Source organism: Oryctolagus cuniculus, chromosome 15 (assembly GCF_051225735.1).
Source record: "Oryctolagus cuniculus isolate XC-2025 breed Fujian yellow rabbit chromosome 15, ASM5122573v1, whole genome shotgun sequence".
NCBI lineage: Eukaryota > Metazoa > Chordata > Mammalia > Lagomorpha > Leporidae > Oryctolagus > Oryctolagus cuniculus.
The window spans coordinates 10005735-10016634 of NC_142881.1; the positions used below are offsets into that span (position 1 = coordinate 10005735).

The 10900-nt window shown below is 50.2% G+C and overlaps 1 pseudogene; it reads left to right on the top strand.

The window, feature by feature from the left end:
• Positions 1–7005: 7005 nt before the first annotated feature.
• Positions 7006–7620, top strand: LOC127484173 (histone acetyltransferase type B catalytic subunit pseudogene; annotated as a pseudogene).
• Positions 7621–10900: the final 3280 nt, after the last annotated feature.

Below are 10900 nucleotides of genomic sequence, written 5' to 3' on the forward strand. Positions count from 1 at the left end.
GAGTAAACCTGCAGGTGAGAGCTTGCATTCTTTTTCTCCAGTTAAATTAAATAAAAATTTTTAATGTAAAAATAGAACACTTTCTGTGTTCATTTCTGGCAATCCTTCATTGTTCTTAATGATAATATTTTTCTCCTGAGTCTCATTTTTCTCCCTATAATTCTGCATGGACTTGACCCAGAGATATTCCTGTTGCACATTTTTATATGACTATATCTTTATAAATTTCTTTTATCCTGAAACGAGCAGGAGGCGAGTTTCCAGACGGCTTCCCTAACTTATCCGCGTTTCCTCTCCCAGCTTTTCAAGTGTGCAAGCATAGGAAAGCTCACTTTCTGAATTCTGATGTCTCCTCTCTCCTTTCTCTCTATCGTCCACATCCGGCTCAGTCTGGACGGCGCCCCCAGATATTTTTCCTTGGTGGGTGTTTTCTGTCCTGAGAGGCAGCCCGGGCCAGTCAGTTTCAAGGCTGTAGGGACTGCTTCATTCCTTTCCAGAACTTTCCAGGGTACCTTCCACTCACCCACTCTCAGCTTCATGCATTTGCTTCCAGTGAGTGTTTGCTGGGCATTTGGGGGTTTCTTTAAACTATTTCTTATTCGAGCCTTTCCAGAGAAAGTTTGCAGACCCCTGAATTAGTCAATAAAAGTCTATTCTTTTCCCAGGAGAAATGTGCTTGTGTTCCATATTTTAGCAGAAATTGAACAGTTTAAGAAGCTTCCTCCTTGCTGTGGTCAGAGAAAATTACATTCACACCCAAATATACACAGCTGGGGACCAGGGGAGAGCCAGCGCTCTAATGGAAGCATTAAAGTTGCAGCATAAGAAATAAAATTCTCCATAGAAATTCTTGTAGGCGCATACAATTTGAGAGGAACAAAGAATTTAAGACCCTGTTTATTATTTGATTTTACAAAAATGCCTGGCGTGAAAGCAATTCTGCAGCCTAAGTGCTACAGCAGAGAAAATATTCACTTCCTTCTCCCGGACTTGGGGAGAGGAAGGGCGGGTGAGGCTTCGTGGTGCCATCAATCTTGGAGAAATCTAGGCAAGCATCTCCTGGGTGCGTGAGGGCTTAATGAGAGGTGAGCGTCGGCTCTGAAGAGAGGAATCGGGGAGCGGTTTCCAGCTGGGGTCTCTCTTGCAGGGGGCACTTACAACCTGCTCAAGAGGGGGCAAGATCTGCATGTTTGACCCTTGCTCAGCGTTCCCCCGGGAGCAACACCTAATGGGTCCTGCGAGGACACTGAGAGCCTCTTATGAATACCGCTCATCATATACGATAGGAGAGAGCTATGAGCACACCCCGAAGACCTGCAGGCTCCTGTTGGAGAGAAAACAGTTGTATAACATCAAAGACCAAGCTGTGTCTGTAAAACGACACTAAAACTTTTACAGTTCTATCAGGGAAGATGATGGCGAATCGTTAAACAGCACCATTTACAACACAAATCAAGATAGGAATGGAAGCTTTGGCATTTAGGATTTTATAAAAGCTTCCAGCATAGTGAGAACACTTTCCTCTAATACCCCAAGTTCGGTGTACACTCAGAGCAGCACCAGAAATTGCTTGAGGAGGCCGGCACTGTGGCGTGGTGGTAAAGCCGCTGCCTGCAGTGCCATCATCCCATATGGGCGCCAGTTCGAGTCCTGGCTGCTCCACTTCCAATCCAGCTCTTTGCTGTGGCCTGGGAAAGCAGTGGAAGATGGCCCAAGTCCTTCGGCCCCTGCACCCATGTGTGAGGCCTAGAAGAAGTTCCTGGCTCCTGGCTCCTGGCTCCTGGCTCCTGGCTCCTGGCTTTGGATCTGGCTATTGCGGCCATTTGGGGAGTGAACCAGCAGATAGAAGACCTCTCTCTCTCTACCTCTCTGTAATTCTCTTTCAAACAAATAAACAAATCTTTTTTTTTTTTTTTTAAAGAAACTGCTTGAGATGGAGCTGATGTAGCATCCACGTTTTTCCATCACAGATGCAGATGATTGGCACTGCACTGCAGAGCAGCCTCAAGTCACGTGCTTGTCTCTTTGTTGGCCTGGGACCTTAGGAAGTACTACTGCATGATTGCAAACTCTTTCTAGGAGCAGGACGGAGGGCGAGAGAGGAAAAGCGCTTATGGCAGAGGAGTAAGACCTGGAGAAGTTGATCAAAGCCCCAGGTGACACATTTGCTGCAAATGAGTGTCACAGCCGGATGGAGAGAGACATTTGGCTTATCAGAATGTGACAAATCCATAAAGGAATGCTTGGAAAACTGTGAGAGGTGCCGCGTCGCGGTGCCCCACAGCCTGTGCTTTGGAGCACGATGGATTTGGAGTAGCGCTGTGCTCTGCCTCTTGCCAGACGCGTCGTCTTAGGCAGGAACTCAACTGATCATGCTATTGGGATGATGACAGTGTCTCTCTCCTTGACTTGCAAGAGAACTGGAAACCGTGATGTGCCCAGATGCTTAATGCCAGGCCTGTCACTCGGGAAACATTTGTGACAACCAGGAGGATGCACATGGCGCAATAATAGCTTCGGAAGTGATTTGGTAGGTGAGCTGGTGTTATTTGGAAAGTGGAGACCACTTCAAACCCCTAACACATTTCAAATCAACGACTGGGGAAGAATTCAGAAAGGATTTTTTTTTAATATATTTATTTATTTGGAAGAGTTACAGAGAGGAAGAGGAGGAGAAAAAGAGAGAGAGAGAGAGAGTGGCATTGATGCCTGGGATGCTGGCATCCATATGGATGTCAGTTCATGTTCTGGCTTTTCCATTTCTGATCCAGTTCACTGCTAACGGGCTGGGAAAGCAGTGGCAGATGATCCAAGTACTTGAGCCCCTATCCCCATGTGGGAGACTTGGATGAAGCTCCTGGCTCCTGGTTTTGGCCTGGCCCAACCTTGGCCATTGAAGTCATTTGCAGAGTGAACCAGCAGATGGAAGATCTCTCAGTCTCTGGTTCTCTCTGTGGCTCTGACTTTCAAATAAATAAATAAATATTTTTTAAGGAAGGATGGCCCACATCTCCTGTGGGGAGACCACATATACAGTCAAGGACGGATGGAGGCAATGCTGCCCTGATGTCATGGCACTGGGGCTCCTGGGCTAACACGGATTCCTAGGGACCCTGATCCTCAAAGGGCTTTATTTCAAGGGCCCCAGAGGGAAGCAAAGATGACAAACTCTGGAAAATGCAGCCAAGCAGCTTAAGCAGCCATGAAGACAACTTTTCTCCAAGAATAAACGTAGAAGAATTCACATACATTTTTTAAAATAAGAGTTCTCATCCCTACTTTATACTCCCCAAACCTGAATGAAGAGAGTTAGTGCGTATTTAAGTTTACTTTTTTATATTAAATCAGGATGTGTGATTTCACTCGTGATTTTGACAACTTCCGAAACTGTGGCTTCAATATTCTGTAAAAGACTTAAAAACAGGCTGTGCAGTTTCCATGTACAGTAAAGGCACACCAGGTACAGTAGCATTCCTGCTGAAGATCTCTAGGGTAATGACAGGGAAGTTAAACCCCTCAGAGCCTCTCTCCATCCAAAACACCCCCGGGAGCACAGACCAAGAGAGAACAGAATGAAGACAGACAAAAGGACTTCAGTAATCGCAAACTAAAACAGCGGTGGGAGCAGTGGGAGAGTGAGCGTGGGCACCCAGGCCTAGCGCCTCATCCGCTTCCTTCTCCCCCAATGCAATGCCTCAGGGCAGTGCACCCTGGGGTCCCTGGTGGGCTGAGGACACAGAGGGGAGGAGCAGGTGGAGTTCAGAGGCCTCCCTGCTGCTGGTGGGCCTGCCTGGAGGGCCCCAAGACGGCACAGAGAAATTCTAGGTGGCACAGGGCAGCCCCGCCACAAAGACCGAACTCCATGTAGAGCCTCATAAATTCAGGGGAGAGGGAACTGTATAAAGCAAAACAAAACAAAAACAATAATCTTGTGATAGATTCTCGGGGAAGCAGGATCAGAGAGGCTGGGGCCTCAGCCAGACGTTTCCCAATTAGTAGCAGTTGGAGAAGCTCATGGGTGAATTTAAGATCAAACGGAGACCGGGCAAACATGAACAGGTGCACAGCTTCCAGGGGCCGCTCCACAGCTGTGCCCGGCTCTGGCAGAGGGAGGACAGAATGCCTGCTTATGATTCGAATGCCCTAGAGTCCACGCAGATACGAGTCTCGTGGGGCCTGGGGCTCAGCCAATTATTGAACTCTCTTTTAGAAAGAGAGAAGAAACAATCTGATCATAGAGTGTATTTGAATTGAGAAAAGGAACTTCATTCAGCAAATTTCCGATTTTACACATTTGACGAATAGCCAGAGAAACGGTACGACAATTTTGTTAATTAACGGTCTGACTTCTGTATTTTTCCTGCAGTTTACTTTTGCTACTTATCCTGTAGTCTCCCCTTCAGGTGACAACGATCTTGTCACATTTTCAATTAGGTCAAATGGAAAGCTAACTCTGCCGTTGCTCTGGTATGATGGATCGATATTCGCTTTTCATGTGTCGGTGACTTGGAAGCATTTCCATGACCTCCACAACCTGTAGTGCCCTGTGATTGTTAGGATACTGTTAAACATGGAGGCTCTGTCACGGTTTTTCTACATCTGAAAGGCAACATCTGAAGAACTTTCTCGAGACCAGCATCACTGCTCCCTACACTGCCAATCTCGCTTCTTCCCTTCCTACCCAACTCTGCGTCGAATACCAGGTTCAGACCTCCGTGAGTTGAGGTGAGCTGGCAACGAGTGTGAGGAGCCTTCTTGGAAGTCATTCTCACAGTTGGAAGGCAAACAATAATTCATGTCTATGCAGAAGTGGCAGCAAACCATGGAAAAATACACCGGTGACAAAGCCAAATGTTACTGAATTCACCACGCTGTTAGCCAGACGCCGAATAAGCCCAGCCCCAGTCAAACCCACTCAAAGCTGTCAGAGTGAAGCACCCTGGATGGGCAGCGGGGGTGGGAGGAGCCAGGGGTCTTAACTGACTGCAGACAAACACCTTCCTTTTGCAAATTGTATAAAAATGTACGACTACACGAGCACACGGCTCATTCTGTAGGTGAACACGCGAGAAAGGGATTCTGCAGCTCAAGCTTCATTGACTTCACGATGAACCCACTTGTGCTTATCATCAAATCCAGCTCCTGTGAACTAGGACCTCAGGGAAGCTGTTGGCCGGCTTGGTCATCTCATCAATAAAATGGGGAGACAAGACCTGCCTGAGGAAAAGGCTTAGTGTGAGGACGAAGTGTGAGAGCACACAGGGAGCACTGTGCCGGGTTCACGTCGGTTGCTGTAACAACCGACAGCCCGGTGCTACCACGCAGCAGAGCGGATGTCCACTTCTCACACATCAGCCCAGCGCTGGAGCGCACGCTCTGCAGGCAGCCTAGCTCTGTGTGGCAACGAGGGACCCCGGGCTCTTTCTGTGCTATTCCATAGTAGAAAAGGGATACCCACTAAACACTACGTTCCTCTGGAGGGCGCACTATGGCACTCTGATTGCACTGGTGAGAAGGGTTTTAAGACCACACTGCATGCAAAGAAGGTTGGAAAATGCAGCCCAAGGCTGGGCAGCTGCCTCCCAGGAAGAAGGGGCGGGTGCATTTTTGATAGATGGCTCGTTGTCCCTGTCAGGGACTGGCTCTAACAGAGAAGCTCAGTGATTGGCCACTAATCTCAGAGGGGCCCCTGGCCTACTCAAGGACATCAGTTTAAGCTGTGGGTGGCAAGCTCAAATGCCTATAGGGGTCAATCAGTGGCACAAATGACTGAGGCAGGCCAAGGGGATAGAAACCAACAGGAAGCTTGGGGACAGGTGGCCAGTGGCGCTGAGAACACAGCCAGTGACACGGCCCCACTCAGTCAGTGGATGACTCAAGACAGGCACCATACTGGCATTCAGGAAATTGCAACCCTGTGGAAACAGAGGTCCATCAGGCCAGGGCTTCTGAGTCTTTGAGAGAAGCTGAAATTTAGGACTTCCAGGCAGAATTTCCTAATTGACAAGTGGAGTCAGTTATCTATTGCGGGTAAAACAGATAAACAAAAGCAGTGCCCCCCCCACTCAACCCATTGCCGTGAACCTGCGGGTGAGGAACGTGAGCAGGTGCAGTGGGCGTGGCCTGGCCTTTCCTCTCCCCTCCCTTCGCTGTCTCTCTCCCTGCATGGCAGACTGGGCTGTGCGAGTCAAATCTAGCAGCTGCCAGTTTTTGCAAAGAGAAGTTTTACTGGCACAAAGCCACAGCCAATTATTTACATATGGCCTGAGGCCACCGTCCCTGCAAGGGCAGACCTGAGTGCCTGTTCAGGGCTCCAAAATCAAATGTTTCTTTCCGAACCCTTTATAGAAAAGTTCCTGGCCCCTGTGCATTGACCACAGAGGTCACGTGCAGCCAGGAGCGTGGGCTGATTCTTCCTTCCGCCAAGCCTGGGTGCTCACAGCTCCGAGAAGGCAGGGTTTGGTGCTAGGGAGACGTTTTGGTAGACCACAAGAACTCCGTGGGGAAGAAACTGGCAGAGTACAGCTGTAGCACCAACACAGCAACTGGACCAAAATCAGTGAAAACACTTTGGGTTACGAGGGTCTGAAGGTGCTGTTACACTATCTGACTGTAGCCTGTCAACAACGAGCTAACACGCACCTAACGTTGATGAGGACTTTGGGTGCAGGCAGATGATGCTGAGGGCAAACTTAGATCAATCATTCCACCTGGATCTCGCACAAACAGGAATGATTTCCCTTCTTTGCTGGAAAAGGAACCTTACTCCATCATACTCAGTTCTCGGTCCTACAGGAGGAGAAATTTTATGTGTCGGATATATGAGGACAGGTAGAGGCTTTTGAGGCTCTCACGGAAGACTTCAGATCTTTTTGACGTGGTTTATTGAAACTGATGGCTTTACTCACTCACATGGGTGATGCAGATGGCACTGCTTTCTAGTACTGAGAACCGGAAATAAAGACGGAGCTATGTTCTTTATGGCCATAGAGTAACGGATTCTAAAATTACTATATGTACCCAGACAAAACCCAAGTATGTGTAAGTCAGATGCACATAATGACTCTGTTTCAAGGTCAAGGCCACGATGCTCAACTTCCTGAAACATAGACACTACTGTGAATAGTCTTCAGTGCTTAAGTGCCTAAGTGGAAGTTCCATTAAAAAGCTGGGTGAAGTTCAGAGACGATGTGTTGGGAAGCTGTGTCCAGATTTGCTTTGCTTTTCTCAGGAAAAGATGATGCAGGGATTCAATGAGGATGCAGCTACAGAGGCACAACAGTTCAGAATAAATTAGCAACATGCGAGATGGTTCATGGAAGTCTTCAAATACTGACATGAGTGTGGCTGAACAATACAGAGGCTATAGATGGGACATTCAGAGAAGACTCGCTATCCCACATACGAAAAGGCAAAGAGATCTTGCTGAGAAAATGTCTCGGGCCAGAAGAACTGACAAAGCCAATGAACCAAACAGAAGTGCGCATGCAACGTGAATGCTGGAAGGCAGCGTTCAGGACTTGGGGGAGATGGCCGATGGCTATTGAACCACCTGCCCAAGAGGGAAGATTTTACTGCTCCGAGCAAGAAGCTTGCCAACCTCTGCACACTGTGCTGTGAAAAGTCGGATGCTTAATTTGAAAGTCATTCAACATTTTACTTACATTAAAAGTTGTCTCTGTTTAACTGAATATTTTCTTTAGGAGAGACAGTATATTTTTAAAACTGTCTGGAGTTTATGAGCATATATTGCATCTAAGAAAAATAATAAAGCTCTTGAAACAGCACTGCAATTGCTTCCTTTCTTAAGGAGTATAAGAAATGCTTAGTTGTGAAAAAAGTAGATTACAGTAGGCAGCACTTGCTGTTCAGGCATGGGCTCTGTGCCCAACAAAATATCCATCATCTCATCTACTGCTCACAACCCAGCAAGGTGTGTGTAGCTCTCCCTCTGCTGGGAGGGAACAGGTCCAGGGTCAGTGACTTGCCCAAGGTAATTCCAGCTGAGCAGATCCCAAGGACTCCGGAGTCAGGTGCCATCTCCACCAGCCACAGTGTTGCTAGGCAGGGGATGGGCAGTTCTCCTCCAACACCTTCACTGCCTGGGGAATCCCACTACCCAGAGAGCCCCCCTGCCATTTCCCCTCCCTCCCCTCCCTGCAACCTTCTGAGACTCAGAGACTCAGGGGGATGAAGCCAGTGGCCGGGCTGTGCCACTGCGCCCCTCCTGCCAGTACTCCTTCTCCGTCATCCCACCCAGGGGAACCATAGCCTGCTGGCAGAGGGCTTGCCTAGATCCAGCCCACCCCAAACCATCCCTCTGCCTTGGGCTCAGGTCGAGGATGGCAGCCCAGAGCCTTCCCTGGGGCACAGGGAGGTAGGGGTGGCTTCCTGTTTTTGAGGTGGGGGGAGGTTTGTGGCGCCATGTAGGTGGCCCCAGGTCTGGTCTGGCTATCGTGATGCAGTCTGTGTAGACCTCACACCTGTGAAGTTTCACGTGGTGTTGATTTTCCAGTCGCATAATGAAGTAGAAGTCCGGTAAAGCTGGGGTGGTCATGGGCAAGAAGGCTCAGTGGCCAGGGCTCAGGAGCACGCGCCTGTCCCCAGGGAGTCTGGCAGCAAAGGAGAGGAGTGGGAATGAGGCCACACCTGGGTCGGGGGATTCCTCCCACAGTGGAGGTTGGTGCTGCAGCCAGGACCCATCCAGGGAGCAAAGCCCCATGGTTCCTGGGTACAGAAGGGAGGCCTTGTTTGGGTCCTTCCTCTCCCCACCAACACCAAGAGTCCCCACTGGACACTGACAGGCCTGGGTGGGGTCGTTCCAGCCCCAGAGACTTGCAGAGCTGGCCCCGCAGCTGTGCGGGCAACCCGCAGGCAGGTCCCGCAGTGACCACCGCAGAGGACGTCCTGCCTCGCGGACCACGCGTGCCTACGGGCGTCTTCCTGGGAGAAGCGGCCGACACGAAGCCCACCGTGCAATTCAAGAGTGCGGCCAAAGCCAGCCGCAGGCCACGCTGCGGGTCAGGGCGCGAGTTTCACAAAGTGAGCCTGCCGCAGAGTGCTGTCCACTTCCCCATGGAGATTTCTAAGCCACGCCTACTTTTATAGCATTAGCCTCTCATGCCCTCCCTCTGAGGTCCATGTCTGTCACCATTGTTCATGAACTGATACCAAGGCAATAAAAGAATATTCTCGCAGTCTTCATCCGGGCGCAGTGCTGAGGTGGGAAGGGCTCTGGGTGGTGCTGGAGCCTGAACCCTGAGCCATTCACTTCACCTCTTGGAAAGTCAGTTCACTTATATTAACACAGGAGTGCGTTATCTCTAAGATCTGCAGCTGCCCAAATCTAGGCTGCTAAGTAGGAGGGTAAGAAATACCTTCAGGGCTGGCACTGTGGCATAGCGGGTAAAGCCGCTGCCTGCAGTGCCGCCATCCCATATGGGCACCGGTGTCCCAACTGCTCCACTGCCGATCCAGCTCTCTGCTATGGCCTGGGAAAGCAGTGGAAGATGACCCAAGCCCATGGGCCCCTGCACCTGTGTGGGAGACCCGGAAGAAGCTCCTGGCTCCTGGCTTTGGATCAGTGCAGCTCCAGCCGTTGTGGCCAATTGGGAAGTGAACCAGCAGATGGAAGACCTCTCTCTCTCTCTGCCTCTCTTTCTCTCTCTGTGTAACTCTGGCTTTCAAATAAATAAATAAAATCTTTTTAAAAAAAAAAAAAAACCTTCGGGGCTGGCGCCGTGGCTCACTTGGCTAATCCTCCACCTGCGGCACCAGAATCCCATATGGGCCCCGGGTTCTAGTCCCGATTGCTCCTCTTCCAGTCCAGCTCTCTGCTGTGGCCCGGGAAGGCAGTGGAGGATGGCCCAAGTGCTTGGACCCTGCACCCACATGGGAGACCAGGAGAAGCACCTGGCTCCTGGCTTCGGATCGGCACAGTGCGCTGGCTGTAGCGGCCATTTGGGGGGTAAACCAATGGAAGGAAGACCTTTCTCTCTGTCTCTCTGTCTCTCACTATCTGTAACTCTACCTGTCAAATAAATAAATAAATAATCTTAAAAAAATACCTTCAGATGTAATGATGAGGAAAAGTGAGAATCTATCCCCGCGGAAGGACTGAATGAAGTACGCAGGCATCGAGGATCACGGGGGAGGGAAGTGACTACATGAGCCGAGTGGACTACACACTGAAGGCCTCCGAGGCCAAGTTCAGTCTCCCATTCAGCACCAGTGCGGCCGAATCAATTCAGGCCTGGACAAAGCCACCAGTGAGGTGAGCTGTGACAGAGACGGGAGGGTGCTACCTGCCCTCCATCCCGAGGAAGAAGCAGAGCTTTTTGGGAATGAATCCCTCACTTTTCACGGGGAGGATGCAAAGTCCTGTCCCTAACACGTGGCGGCAGTGCCTCCTGTCCTGAGCGGGCACGCGAGGAAAGCCGACTCGTTCAGACCAGTGTATCCAGGCTGTGTCGTGGTCGGCTTCTTCTTGCTTCAGTTCCTTCTCAAAGAGACTGGGAAGAGGCTGGAGACTCTACGGGTTTATGGAGAAGAATGGCACCAACCAGAATAGCCAGACACCGGCTGTTGTCATGGCTCAGTGGTGGGTGGCGGAGATCTAAACCAAGTTCATGCAACGATTGAGTGTTACACTTGAAGACTCAAATGCCGTAACAGACATTGAAGAACCTGCACCCTGAAGAGCAGCAGAGACCTGTTAGCCATTGTCTGGGGTCAGCCGTTAACCCCGCCCCCTTACAGATGAAGAAACTGGAGCTGGGAGAGGGCGGTGGTGTGCCCGAGGCTGCTGGCTCCGAGCAGGACCTCTGCTGCAGCTGGGCCCAGGGCAGGTCGGCCTCGACCGGGCTCTTTCTCTGTGTCGTCCATAACAAATCCGGGGAGG